Source organism: Dermacentor silvarum, chromosome 1 (genome assembly GCF_013339745.2).
Source record: "Dermacentor silvarum isolate Dsil-2018 chromosome 1, BIME_Dsil_1.4, whole genome shotgun sequence".
Classification (NCBI taxonomy): domain Eukaryota; kingdom Metazoa; phylum Arthropoda; class Arachnida; order Ixodida; family Ixodidae; genus Dermacentor; species Dermacentor silvarum.
The window spans coordinates 419,166,975-419,182,656 of NC_051154.1; positions in this window are offsets into that span (position 1 = coordinate 419,166,975).

The following is a 15,682-nucleotide window of genomic DNA, read 5'->3' on the forward strand; positions in this document are numbered from 1 at the left end:
TTCCGTGTGCTCCCAGAGCCAGTCTACCTACCCCTCGCTGCTTAACTTCCAACCTTGCTCGAACCTCTGATCTCATGCACAGGACCACATTGCCGAAAGTCAAACTAGGGACCATCACCCCTTTCCAAATCCCTCTCACCACTTCGTACCTATTGTAATTCCACAGTGCCCTATTTTTCATCACAGCTGCATTTCTGCTACCTTTAGCCGTCACATATTTTTCATGTTCCGTTAGGTACTCAGCCCCATTGTTTATCCACACTCCAAGATATTTGTACTTATCCACCACCTCCAGCGTAACCTCCTGTATCCTATGCTCTCTGCCCTCATTATCATTAAAAGTCATGACTGTCGATTTTTCTTTACTAAACTTCAAACCTAAGCTATCTCCCTCTTTACCACAGATGTCCATTAATCTCTGCAAGTCTTCCTTGCTGTCAGCCATAAGTACAATGTCATCCGCATACATCAGTCCTGGTAATGACTGTTTAATCCATTCTCCTTGCTTGAAATAGGAAAGGTTGAAGCCAAGTCCGCTCCTCTCTAATTTTTTCTCTAATCCTTGTAAATACAGCATGAACAACAGAGGTGACAGAGGGCACCCCTGCCTAAGCCCCTGCTGTATCTCTATAGGCCCAGATACCTTGTTTTCCCATTTTATAAGCACCTTGTTACTTTTATAGATATCTTTTAAAAGATTTCTTACTCCATCTTCCACCTCTAGAGTGCCCAGTATCTCCCACAAATCCTTTTGGATTACACTGTCATAGGCTCCCTTGATATCCAGAAAGGCAAGCCATAGGGGCCTGTGTTCCTTTTCTGCTATTTCAATACATTGTGTCAATGAGAACAGATTATCTTCTAACCTTCTTTGTTTTCGGAACCCATTTTGTAGTTCCCCCAGCACCTCCTCGCTCTCCACCCATGCCTGCAGTCTGTCCTTTATAATCTGCATCACCACCCTGTAAACCACTGACGTCACTGTTATGGGACGGTAGTTGTTTATGTCGGCTTTGTCCCCCTTTCCCTTATATATCATGCTCATCCTGCTCAGTCTCCACCCGTCGGGGGCTTTACCGTCCATTATCATTTTGCTCACTGCCTCTCTTAATGCTTTCTTAGATTTTGGGCCCAATGTCTTTATCAACATAATTGGGATGCCATCAGGACCTGTCGACGTGCTACTAGGAACCCTCTTCTCTGCCCTTTCCCACTCGCTTTGTGCCAGTGGAGCCACTGCACTGACTAGTCCATCCTCACCTGATTGAGCACATGCTATGTTTCGTTCTTTAAATTTTTCTGCCATCATTGTTCTTATATGTTTCATTGCCTCATCTCCCTCTAGTCGAACACCTTGAGCTGTAACTATAAACCTCTGCTCTAGGCTAGTCTTATTACTCAAGGAGTTGAGATGTTTCCAAAATTTCTTCGCTGCTTTTCTATCCTTTTTGTTTACTTCTGACAACCATTGGCTCCCCTTTATTCTGATCTTCTCATTGATCAAATTGGATGCTTCCCTTCTACAGTTTAAGAAGTTATTCCATTTTCTGCCTACATCAGCTTCTGGTTCACCCCTCTGCTTTGAATATCTGTGTTCCCTGGATGCTTCCTGACGTTTCTCTATGGCCTTCTTAACCTCCTCATCCCACCAGCTCTTGGGTTTACGTCTTCTGTTCCCTTTTGTCCTGACTCGTACCTTAGTAAGCTCTAGCTCAAATAGTCCTGTTAAATTTGCATATGTCCATTCTGTTTTTGTCCATTCTGTCCATATGTCCATTCTGTTTCTAAAGCGTGAAGCGCCACAAGGTGGTGCCACCTACTTCCTGAAACAAGTGTCATGGCGGCTTCCTGTTTAGCTTTTTGAAGTTGAAACAGCTCAAGTACCAAGCTTTCTTGCGCTATTTTGCATGATATTGTGTTCTTGAATGTACGTCTTCGTTACACGTACACTGAGTACCATCTAGAAAATCAAGCATCGATATTTAATTTGCGGCGCTTTGTGTACCCGTCATACCTGAAGGCAAGCAAATCGCCACTGCGTCCTGCACGAACATGTGGCCTGCCTATATCGAGGTGAATATGTATTTCTTTTAACTTTACATGCTTTATTGGTATAAAGCTGTATACAGCCACCGTTTTTCTTGATTCTGGGCTTGATGAAAAGTGAAATTGAGACCGCTCTTAGGTATCGCAACCACGACCCGCTTCGTTATTTGCTGCAGTTTTGACGATGTCGGAACATGTCGCATTTGTTGCTCCGCATTGTTGAATTACACAACACTTAGCATATTGCATTTGCCTGGTTCGCTAAGAAAAAATATTACTACGCCATTGGAGAAGCCCGCGTTGGCGTGCACTGGTTCCGCTGTCCGTTAGCAACACATGTTTCGGAGGAACGTCGCAGATGACAGCGCCAAGTGTTTTATTGAATGACGCGGAGCAGAGAAGCGCCATCTCGCTGCGAAATTTTACTAAAAACAGAACGGCGGTACGCGTAAAATAGAACAGGTGCACGGGTTGCGGGCAATGGCGATGTTGTAATTTTAGTGCATGTGTGCGGGGACTTGGTAACGTTCGTGCAGTTCCTATTGGTTTTGCATTCTGCAGCTACTACTCGCAAGATATTGTTGCTGCAATCTGTCCCGCTGTTATACGTCCCAGTCATGTGTTTGGCTGCCTGTTGCAGTCAAGAAAAAGTCATCTCTCAGGCTGAAAAAAATATTTGCGGATATTCACCTCTTATAAGATCAATCGCTACACAGTTTCAGAAAGCTGGCACTGACCTTCGTAACATTTCAACAGAGAGATGCAAGGTACTAGCCGACACATTGTTAACAGGGCTTCGAGATATCACTGTGTTGAGCTCTATGGCTCTTTGTATAACTGCAGTAATCCCCAGAACAGATTTCTTTTTTTTTCCTATTTAGTGTTCTTATGGTGATCCATCCCTGCTGGTGCATGCACGTAGACTTTTGATATTACAATCAAGCCATCCTACTAAAATAAGCATTTTGCATACCTAGTTGCTCATTATATTTTTTCTAGTGCTATAAAAATAATAGTCGCACTGCCACATTTACTGTGAACACGGTAATGCTCAAAACAAATGTGCATTCATAGCGTATCAAGGCAAGTGTAAAAAAAGAAGCATATCCAGATTATTGTTCTAAAACTAAAACGGGCTTGAAATGTCAGTCTCAGGAGAAAAGAAAGCTGCCGTTTTAAGACATTTAGAATATCTACCGGACTCCTAACTTTAATGTGGAAAAGAAGCTGTATTGTCGCGCTCTTCTTTCTTCTTCTTTCTGGGGTTTTACGTGCCAAAACCAGTTCTGATTATGAGGTACGCCGTAGTGGAGGGCTCCGGATTAATTTTGACCACCTGGGGTTCTTTAACGTGCACTACAACGCAAGCACACGGGCGTTTTTGCATTTCGCCCCCATCGAAATGCGGCCGCCGCGGCCGGGATTCGATCCCGCGATCTCGTGCTCAGCAGCGCAACGCCTTAGCTGACTGAGCCACCCCGGCGGGTTGTATTGTCGCACTCACCACATGTTGCAGTTATAACGGAAACCTGGCTTCATAGCGAAACCCTGCCTGCCCACAAAATAATTCGTAGAGATAGAACTATGGCGGTGGGGATGCTGTTATTGTAAAGTTGTCCGTGGAGGCCATTCTGTTATCAGTCAAGCGACACCGAAAGTCTGTTCGTAAAAACTGAATATTTATGGCCATGTTTTTGTTTTATGTGCGATGTACAGGTCCCCGATTATTTATTAGGGACAAGTGACCAGATTGCCCAATGCAATAGAAATAAGCTATTAGTAGTTGGCGATTTTAACTTGCCAGGCATTGACAGGGATTGTGTTATGTCAGGTGCCGGTTCTGTTCTCGACGCAAATGTGCTTTTTGATATGATGCTCGACCACAAACTTGCACAAGTAGTACGTGAACCTACCAGACTTGGAAACGGTCTTGTTTCACTCCTTGGCCTTGTCTTTCTTGAACGCTCCTTTTCCGATTATTCTGTATCTATGGGACCTGGGTTGTCTGAACATGAACTTATTGTTGCATCGTTCGCGCTGAATGGTACTCACGCGCATGACACACATGCGCCTATGATTGTGAAAAATTTTGCGCAGGCTGCTATGTGTGTATAACAGATCATCTTGATTCTTGTCTTTCTGAATTTTGTTAGAATGACATTCTGCAGCTTTGGGAAAAGTTTAAAGTCCTGTGTTTATTCTGCATTGATCAATTTATACCTAACAAACGTAAAAAGCCAGTTAACATAACTATGGATGAATAGGTGCACTATTCAATTAAAATGTAAGGCCAAATGCCTTAGAAAGAAAGGCCCAGCTACCGATAATTGAACCAATGTTTGTGTTGCCCTTTCTGTAGCCATTACAGAAGCAAAAAATTTTTATTTCAGTAGCACTTTGCCAAATTTTATTAAGGAAGATCCCCAGAAGTTCTGGAACTTTATCAAGGAACAGAATCAATCTATAACGAACATTATCCACGATAGCATTCCAATAACTGATCCCAATGCTGTTGCTAACCTTTTAAATGACCACTTCCACAGTGTCTTCTCCCCGCCCACTGAACCCTCTTTCCAAACTTTACTGTCCTGCTCTTCTGACGTTAATATTTCTCATCAAGGTGTACTTAATATGCTACTCTGATTAAAAGTGAAATCATCTGTTGGTCCAGATTGCATTCCCAACACCTTCCTTCGGCGTTATGCGGAACCTTTAATTAAATGTCTTGTAGTAATCTTTCAGGCCTCTCTACATTCCTCGGTACTTCCATTTGATTGGAAAGTAGCACGTGTTGTCCCTATATTAAGAAAAGGTGACCCAAGTTCAGTCTTGAATTACCATCCGATTTCCATGTTGTCATCTTCTTGTAAATTAATTGAGCACATTGTTGCTGACTACATTAATGATTTCTTAAACGAGCATAACATTTTATCTCCTTTCCAAAATGGCTTCAGGAAGGCACTCTCGACAGTCACCCAATTAAGCACAGTCAATCACTCGTTTGCTTCTGTCCTAGACAAGGCTGGCCAAGTAGATGTGATATTTTTGGATTTTCAAAACGCTTTTGATGTAGTTCCTCATGACAAATTAATTTGGAAATTAGAATTCCTTGGTCTTCCTGGCTTTATCCTGTCCTGGGTTTCTGCTTACTTAACGCATCGAAATCAGTACGTAGTGGTTGATGGGCAGCAGTCCAATTCTCTTTCAGTAACCTCTGGCGTGCCTCAAGGCAGCGTGCTTGGCCCACTACTATTTCTTATTTATTGTAACGACATAGTTGACGTAATAGAGGCCCCTGTAAATATTCGTCTGTTCACAGACTATACCATTTTAACAATATTAATACAGTTAATGATCAACTATATCTTCATTTAGCCTTAAACATCATTCTTGAGTGGAGCAACAAGTGGGGAATGAAACTTAACTCTGATAAATATGTGCTTCTACGTATAACAAAAAAAACTGTCCCTGAAGTTTTCTTATTCTATTGGCCAAGACCCCTTGGCCGAAGTGAGCGAGTACAAATATCTTGGAATTACAATTACTAACAACCTAAATTGGAATAGCCACATTGCTGCTACCGCCTCATCTGCTTTTAGAAAGCTACGTCTACTTCGCCATAAGCTTAAACATGCATCCCATGAAGTGAAATCATTAGCCTATGCCCCTTTTATTCAACCCAAATTATAATACTTGTGCATTATTTGGGATCTGTTTAACAAAATCAACATTAACGCCCTTGAAACGATACAGGGAAGAGCCATACGTTTTTTTTTATATGGCCAAGAAGAGTCTATAACTGAAGCGCACTAATCGTTTTCACACCCTTCAAACAAGGTGAAAAATAATACGCCTGAAGTTCCTTTACTCCTTCATAAACCGTAAATTCTCTTCAAATCTTAGTCCATACATAACTCTTCTGCATCCAGGAAAACCAGTCATTCCCACCCCCTCGCTCCCTCCCCTTACATTGCCAGGAGAAACCTCTTAAAATTTTTTTTCCTCGAATTATAGAAAAATGGAACCTCGTCTCTTTCCAACATCTCAACTCCTCTGAATCAATGAAAACTCATATTATTAGTATTTCCTAAGTATCATTGTTATGTTGTGCTATTTTATTTCCTTTCCTAAGTTTTATATTTTGCAATTCTGCCTTTTGTACGCATATTTTTTATATGTTAACTTGCCCCTCCTGCTTGGGCCACACGGCCTGTAGTATGATGTAAATAAAATAAGTCCTTGATTTTCAAGTGTCAAGATGTCAGTGTTGTGTGCAGTGAATTTGTGTTTGGTCAACATTGTTTAATTCATTGAATCTCTATATCTGGCCTTGTTTCTAACCAGGCTTTTAACCAAACCAAAGATAAACCGTTATTTTCAGCTGAACCGAACCAAAATGTCAGAGGAACTGTTCCCAACTGGTTTGACCAACAGGGTCGGCCCAGGGTCATCGTTGCAAAAATTATATGACTGTGCATGGTGCTAACCTTAAAGCAGAACGTGCCTCTTGCATCAATCTGGGGCAGTGCATGGAGTGCTGCCCTGGAAACAGTTATGTGGTTTGCCACAGTGATCTCATAGGCCCACTAAATCCTCAGCTTTCAGTTAGCCGAGTTCACACCATTTGATGGCGACTGTATGCTGCTTTAGTTGATGTACGGTTTCATTGCGGTTGAGTGTGCAGTCTTGTTGACTTCATTTGATTACGTGAAGCAATGCAAGTACCGTACTGTGTGTTCCAGGGACTACTTAGTCATAGCCTCCTCGATAAACTCTGTGCCTGTCAAGACGCCGAGACAACAACAGGGAGGCGCCGTCGGCAGAGTTGCAAACTGCCGCCGCTCATTTCGTTGAGGGCGCCACCGACGTAGAGTGCCGCCGCGTCTCCCGTCTGCGCGGCGGGCGCGACGCCGACTGTTTTAATTGCTGCGATGGTGCCACAACGATCCACTGGGTGACCAGAGCCTTGTTTATAGCGCTGTAGAGCACCGTAGTAGTGTCTCGAATACAGTCTGTGAAAGTGCGAGCGCGGTTGCAGCAACTGTAACGTCAATGCGGATCACGCGTCGCACGTAGCAAAAAAAAAAAAAAACGAAGAAAACGAGAAAAAAAAAACGCGAATTTGTTCAGTGTAGTTAATACGCCCTTAGCTACCGTAGTAAAGTGCAGAAAGTACGCAAGCCGCCAAGCGTTATTACAGTTCTATCTTGTCAAAAACTTCTTGCGACGCTGCTCTATAGTGAGCCGTCCTTCTTATATTCTTCTTCTTCTTTCATTCTTATAGTGAGCCGTCCTTCGGGCCTCGGCGCACGTAAAGTCTCTAGATTTTAAAGCAAAAAAATATCCGGGGACTTTAGGCGCACTTAGTAGCATATTATTCTTACGACTTTCAGACAAGTTTTCCCCAAGTTCTTTTGCATCAGATGAGCGTTGTGGCCGACGTGAATATTCATACCCAGAAACCTTTGCACTTTCTACCACGTCCGTGTGCCTTGGCGACCAGGAAAAATAGAAACAAGTATTTAAGGACCTAGAAAAAGCACCGCATGCCTTGAATAAGCAAGATGCGAGCAAATATTTTATTGCAAACGCTTTGTTGAACGATGCATGCAGCTCAGACATACAAAATACCGAGATGCATACAGTCCAGACATACAAAATCCCGAGGGCGCTTCTGTCACTATATGCTTTGTCATTATATGCGTTGCTCGAAGTTACATGTATCCACGTGAAGACGTTCATGGTGCTTCACCCGCACATGATGTCTGTGAACCGGCGTGGCCTCTTCGATTTTTTTTTTCTTTTTGACGTGATCGCACGTCAAAAGCATTTAACAATCACGGTCGCTCAGCATTAAGCTCAGGTCCACGATCACCCAAGAAAGTTTAAAATTTGTGGACCGTATCAACGCTGCTAGGTTTGACCGTAATGCACAAAAAACTCGACAAAAACAATGCATCCGACTTGCGATACCAGCGGAGGTAGCGGAGAGACGGAGACGCGGGCACACGACAGGAGTCATGAGCTGGATGGATGGATGGATGGATGGATGGATGGATGGATGAGGCTGAACCCTTTAAATCAGGCGGTGGCTTACGCCACCTAGCCATGACTATTAACATAATTTGTACTTTGTGGTGGGTGAAATTTCACCCCTGCCTTGATTTTATCCACCAATCAGATAACCTCTGTTTGGTTATTTCTGCCCGCTTAAAGTCTATTTTGCCTTCACTGTCCCTAAACCCCAATGCTTTGAAAAAATCAGCCCCGTTGCCTTGCACTGTAGGGTTAAGCCCCTTAAAAGGTATGAGGTGTTCAGCCGTTTCCCCTTCTCCACACGCACAGCACAACGTGTCTATACCTTGGTACTTGACTCGGTACATCTTAGTCCGCAATACTCCCGTCCTGGCTTCAAACAACAAAGAGCTTCCCCTAGAATTATCGTAGATATTTTCTTTGGCAATTTCTTGCTTGAAAGTTCGGTATGTGCCCAGTGCTTATTTCGTCTGCATCCCTGTTTTCCACAGACCCCTCTCTGTTTCCTTAACCTTTTTCTTAACCGCTGTTTCCTGGTTTGCACCCCTCCTGCAGTCCAAATATTTGATTGACAGTTTTCTGGTCAGCTTCCTCCATTTTGTATCAACATTCCTCATGTACAAATAACTGAAAACTCTCCTTGCCCACCGCTTTTCTGCCATTTCTCTCAATCGCTCCTCAAATTCTATCTTGCTGCTGGCTTCCCTGCCCTCGAATGACGTCCACCCCATGTCACCCTGTACCCCCTGATTTGGTGTATTTCCGTGTGCTCCCAGAGCCAGTCTACCTACCCCTCGCTGCTTAACTTCCAACCTTGCTCGAACCTCTGATCTCATGCACAGGACCGCATTGCCGAAAGTCAAACTAGGGACCATCACCCCTTTCCAAATCCCTCTCACCACTTCGTACCTATTGTAATTCCACAGTGCCCTATTTTTCATCACAGCTGCATTTCTGCGACCTTTAGCCGTCACATATTTTTCATGTTCCGTTAGGTACTCAGCCCCATTGTTTATCCACACTCCAAGATATTTGTACTTATCCACCACCTCCAGCGTAACCTCCTGTATCCTATGCTCTCTGCCCTCATTATCATTAAAAGTCATGACTGCCGATTTTTCTTTACTAAACTTCAAACCTAAGCTATCTCCCTCTTTACCACAGATGTCCATTAATCTCTGCAAGTCTTCCTTGCTGTCAGCCATAAGTACAATGTCATCCGCATACATCAGTCCTGGTAATGACTGTTTAATCCATTCTCCTTGCTTGAAATAGGAAAGGTTGAAGCCAAGTCCGCTCCTCTCTAATTTTTTCTCTAATCCTTATAAATACAGCATGAACAACAGAGGTGACAGAGGGCACCCCTGCCTAAGCCCCTGCTGTATCTCTATAGGCCCAGATACCTTGTTTTCCCATTTTATAAGCACCCTGTTACTTTTATAGATATCTTTTAAAAGATTTCTTACTCCATCTTCCACCTCTAGAGTGCCCAGTATGTCCCACAAATCCTTTTGGATTACACTGTCATATATATAGATAGCTCGGGTACCCTAACACTTCTATCAACCAAATAAGAATAAACAAAAATTGAACTTATTCACTGCTCCTGCTGCGCTGAGCTCCACTCGGCCACGACCGTCCTGTTCGGCTTCACTCGAGAGAGCTAGTCTACGTCGGTGGCGCCATCTCTCGGTAGAAACGACCAATTGGGAGAGGGAAAAGCGACGGCCTATGGAGCGCCGCTTGAAAGGCACAGAGTTATCGAGGAGGCTATGGTCTGGCTCCCAGCCTTTTGCACAGGATGGCATTCACTACAGTGGTGCCACGGGCGGGAGCGTAAGTAGTAGGATAGGGCGCCAAGCTACGGCTTTTTTGGGGGGACCCAGAGCCCTAAGACCACCAGTGTAGACGAAGACGGACCCAGAGAGGCTCCAAGATTCAAGAAACGTAGAATCGGTAGAAGAAATAGACGTAAGCACCAGGGGCAAGGCCATTCTGACATAGGTTACATTAACATGCAAGGTGGCAGGAATAGGCTGAAGTGGGAGGAGATAGACGAGCAACTAAGGCAAGAAAAGCTGATGGTATACGGGTTTGTGGAGACACATCTTAGGGACATCGAGCAACCTCCCTGTAATCCTGACTATGCATGAGAATATTGCAATAGAACAGAGGGCAGCAGAAAAGGGGGTGGAATTGGTGCATTCATTCATAAAAGTATGAACTGGCAAAGGGTCAAACAGGAATGCAAGGAGCATTTATGGCTAAAAGGGAAAGTTGCAGGAGAGCAGACACTCCTTGGCTTTGTATACCTGTGGACAGGAGCAAATGCCAAAGAGGAAAACAAAAAAATGCTGGAATGCATATCAAGTGACATTAATGAGCTAGGAGAAGGGTGCGAGATTATTATACTAGGAGATATGAACGCACACATAGAAGACATGGACGGGTACACAGACTCAACAGGCAACATGATGCTGGATATGTGTGAAATGCATGACTTAGTTGTATGCAACAGTACTGAGAAGTGTGAAGGGCACATAACATATGAGGTAGGCAGCCTGCAGTCGACGATAGATTATGCACTAATGTCACATAGGATGCACGATAGGCTAAATGTAATGAGTATAGATGAATATGGCTCCAGAAGTCTAGGTAGTGATCACAAACGTATTAAGGTGAGTTTTAGAAGGGAAATGAAAGTAGGTAGGAGGCAAGATGAACAACCAGGTGGGATATTTTACTCGGAAAAGCAGCTTGAAATAGCAACCCAGCAAATTGAGGAAGTAATTTCAGAGGATACAAAAACAGAATGGACATATGCAAATTTAACAGGACTATTTGAGCTAGAGCTTACTAAGGTACGAGTCAGGACAAAAGGGAACAGAAGACGTAAACCCAAGAGCTGGTGGGATGAGGAGGTTAAGAAGGCCATAGAGAAACGCCAGGAAGCATCCAGGGAACACAGATATTCAAAGCAGAGGGGTGAACCAGAAGCTGATGTAGGCAGAAAATGGAACAACTTCTTAAACTGTAGAAGGGAAGCATCCAATTTGATCAATGAGAAGATCAGAAGAAAGGGGAGCCAATGGTTGTCAGAAGTAAACAAAAAGGATAGAAAAGCAGCGAAGAAATTTTGGAAACATCTCAACTCCTTGAGTAATAAGACTAGCCTAGAGCAGAGGTTTATAGTTACAGCTCAAGGTGTTCGACTAGAGGGAGATGAGGCAATGGAACATATAAGAAAAATGATGACAGAAAAATTTAAAGAACGAAACATAGCATGTGCTCAATCAGGTGAGGATGGACTAGTCAGTGCAGTGGCTCCACTGACACAAAGCGAGTGGGAAAGGGCAGAGAAGAGGGTTCCTAGTAGCACGTCGACAGTTCCTGATGGCATCCCAATTATGTTGATAAAGACATTGGGCCCAAAATCTAAGAAAGCATTAAGAGAGGCAGTGAGCAAAATGATAATGGACGGTAAAGCCCCTGACGGGTGGAGACTGAGCAGGATGAGCATGATATATAAGGGAAAGGGGGACAAAGCCGACATAAACAACTACCGTCCCATAACAGTGACGTCAGTGGTTTACAGGGTGGTGATGCAGATTATAAAGGACAGACTGCAGGCATGGGTGGAGAGCGAGGAGGTGCTGGGGGAACTACAAAATGGGTTCCGAAAACAAAGAAGGTTAGAAGATAATCTGTTCTCATTGAAACAGTGTATTGAAATAGCAGAAAAGAAACACAGGCCCCTATGGCTTGCCTTTCTGGATATCAAGGGAGCCTATGACAGTGTAATCCAAAAGGATTTGTGGGACATACTGGGCACTCTAGAGGTGGAAGATGGAGTAAGAAATCTTTTAAAAGATATCTATAAAAGTAACAGGGTGCTTATAAAATGGGAAAACAAGGTATCTGGGCCTATAGAGATACAGCAGGGGCTTAGGCAGGGGTGCCCTCTGTCACCTCTGTTGTTCATGCTGTATTTATAAGGATTAGAGAAAAAATTAGAGAGGAGCGGACTTGGCTTCAACCTTTCCTATTTCAAGCAGGGAGAATGGATTAAACAGTCATTACCAGGACTGATGTATGCAGATGACATTGTACTTATGGCTGACAGCAAGGAAGACTTGCAGAGAATAATGGACATCTGTGGTAAAGAGGGAGATAGCTTAGGTTTGAAGTTTAGTAAAGAAAAATCGGCAGTCATGACTTTTAATGATAATCAGGGCAGCGAGCATAGGATACAGGAGGTTACGCTGGAGGTGGTGGATAAGTACAAATATCTTGTAGTGTGGATAAACAATGGGGCTGAGTACCTAACGGAACATGAAAAATATGTGACGGCTAAAGGTCGCAGAAATGCAGCTGTGATGAAAAATAGGGCACTGTGGAATTTCAATAGGTACGAAGTGGTGAGAGGGGTTTGGAAAGGGGTGATGGTCCCTAGTTTGACTTTCGGCAATGCGGTCCTGTGCATGAGATCAGAGGTTCGAGCAAGGTTGGAAGTTAAGCAGCGAGGGGTAGGTAGACTGGCTCTGGGAGCACACGGAAATACACCAAATCAGGGGGTACAGGGTGACATGGGGTGGACGTCATTCGAGGGCAGGGAAGCCAGCAGCAAGATAGAATTTGAGGAGCGATTAAGAGAAATGGCAGAAAAGCGGTGGGCAAGGAGAGTTTTCAGTTATTTGTACATGAGGAATGTTGATACAAAATGGAGGAAGCTGACCAGAAAACTGTCAATCAAATATTTAGACTGCAGGAGGGGTGCAAACCAGGAAACAGCGGTTAAGAAGAAGGTTAAGGAAACAGAGAGGGGTCTGTGGAAAACAGGGATGCAGACGAAATCAGCACTGGGCACATACCGAACTTTCAAGCAATAAATTGCCAAAGAAAATATCTACGATAATTCTAGGGGAAGCTCTTTGTTGTTTGAAGCCAGGACGGGAGTATTGCGGACTAAGATGTACCGAGTCAAGTACCAAGGTATAGACACGTTGTGCTGTGCGTGTGGAGAAGAGGAAACGGCTGAACACCTCATACTTTTCTGTAAGGGGCTTAACCCTACAGTGCAAGGCAACGGGGCTGATTTTTTCAAAGCATTGGGGTTTAGGGACAGTGAAGGCAAAATAGACTTTAAGCGGGTAGAAATAACCAAACAGAGGTTATCTGATTGGTGGATAAAATCAAGGCAGGGGTGAAATTTCACCCACCACAAAGTACAAATTATGTTAATAGTCATGGCTAGGTGGCGTATGCCACCGCCCGATTTAAAGGGTTCAGCCTCATCCATCCATCCATCCATCCATCCATCCAGCTCATGACTCCTGCCGTGTGCCCGCGTCTCCGTCTCTCCGTTACCTCCGCTGGTATCGCAAGTCGGATGCATTGTTTTTGTCGAGTTTTCTCGTGCATTACGGTCAAACCTAGCAGCGTTGATACGGTCCACAAATTTTAAACTTTCTTGGGTGATCGTGGACCTGAGCTTAATGCTGAGCGACCGTGATTGTTAGATGCTTTTGACGTGCGATCACGTCAAAAAGAAAAAAAAAATCGAAGAGGCCACGCCGGTTCACAGACATCATGTGCGGGTGAAGCACCATGAACTTCTTCACGTGGATACATGTAACTTCGAGCAACGCATATAATGACAAAGCTTATAGTGACAGAAGCGCCCTCGGGATTTTGTATGTCTGAACTGTATGCATCTCGGTATTTTGTATGTCTGAGCTGCATGCATCGTTCAACAAAGCGTTTGCAATAAAATATTTGCTCGCATCTTGCTTATTCAAGGCATGCGGCGCTTTTTCTAGGTCCTTAAATACTTGTTTCTATTTTTCCTGGTCGCCAAGGCACACGGACGTGGTAGAAAGTGCAAAGGTTTCTGGGTATGAATATTCACGTCGGCCACAACGCTCATCTGATGCAAAAGAACTTGGGGAAAACTTGTCTGAAAGTCGTAAAAATAGTATGCTACTAAGTGCGCCTAAAGTCCCCAGATATTTTTTTGCTTTAAAATCTAGAGACTTTACGTGCGCCGAGGCCCGAAGGACGGCTCACTATAAGAATGAAAGAAGAAGAAGAATATAAGAAGGACGGCTCACTATATATAGAGCAGCGTCGCAAGAAGTTTTTGACAAGATAGAACTGTAATAACGCTTGGCGGCTTGCGTACTTTCTGCACTTTACTACGGTAACTAAGGGCGTATTAACTACACTGAACAAATTCGCGTTTTTTTCTCGTTGTTTTCGTTTTTTTTCTTTTTTTTTTCTTTTTTTTTTTGTTTTGCTACGTGCGATGCGCGATCCGCATTGACGTTGCAGTTGCTGCAACCACGCTCGCACTTTCACAGACTGTATTCGAGACACTACTACGGTGCTCTACAGCGCTATAAACAAGGCTCTGGTCACCCAGTGGATCGTTGTGCCACCATCGCAGCAATTAAAACAGTCGGCGTCGCGCCCGCCGCGCAGACGGGAGACGCGGCGGCACTCTACGTCGGTGGCGCCCTCAACGAAATGAGCGGCGGCAGTTTGCAACTCTGCCGACGGCGCCTCCCTGTTGTTGTCTCGGCGTCTTGACAGGCACAGAGTTTATCGAGGAGGCTATGGTCAGACTCATACACTTCCCGGTTTACCTCCATTATACCGTACCCAAGTGGTCTGCTCAGACCCCTAATGACCCGGTTAGCCTCAAGCACCCTCCATTCCATCCCGCTAGCCTGGCCCCGGACATGTGGGATTGTGCATATGGTCACATGCACTTTCGCAGAGGTTTCTCTGAGTTTACGCAACCCAACCTCTAACTGTCCGTTTAGGTTCTGGCTCCTTCCCTTCAGCACATCGTTGAGACCAGCATGGATAACGACCAGATGTTCATGCTCGAGGTTGTCCGATACCACCTTCTGAGCTTTTGCCATTGCGTCAACCATGCACTTCCCTGACTGGGCCTCCACCCTCACCCGCCCGTCTGCCTTCACTGTTGTAAGGACGCCCTCCTTAACCCTAGCTACGTTGGAGTCCCCCACCACTAGGACCCTTCGCTCTACACGTTTGCCTCCCGCCTGCGATTGTCGTCCTCCAGTTCGCGCTAGCTGGTTCTCCACCCGCCCTGCGCCACTGACACGTGACGATGTGCTCCCTGCCGTTCGTCCCTTCCCACCCGAAGCCTGCCGCACTACCTCGCTGTAGAGTTGTGGAACCGCCGTGTTGCCGCCGGCTCTCGCCTGCTGTTCAACGGCCCCTAGGCGTCCCTCCCTGCTCTCATGGCATGCCTCTGCCTGAGTCTCCGCGCTGTCCCCGCCGCCCGCCTGAGCTGACCCGGGATTACGCGCCGCCTGTACCATTAGCGCCTCCACCCGCTCTTCCAGCATGGCCCGCTTTTCCCGTTCTTCTTGTAGCTCGCCAGCTATTCGCTTTACCAGGACGGCCTCGGCCCCCTCCCTGTGAAGCAACTCGCCGATCCGAGTTTCGAGCTCAATTCGCCGCTCTCGCTCCACCTTCAGCTCCCCTTTGAGCTCTTCCACACTGGCTGCCCATTCCCCTTCCATCCGCCGCACAGCTCCCTTAAATCCTTCCCACGACCCGCACGCTA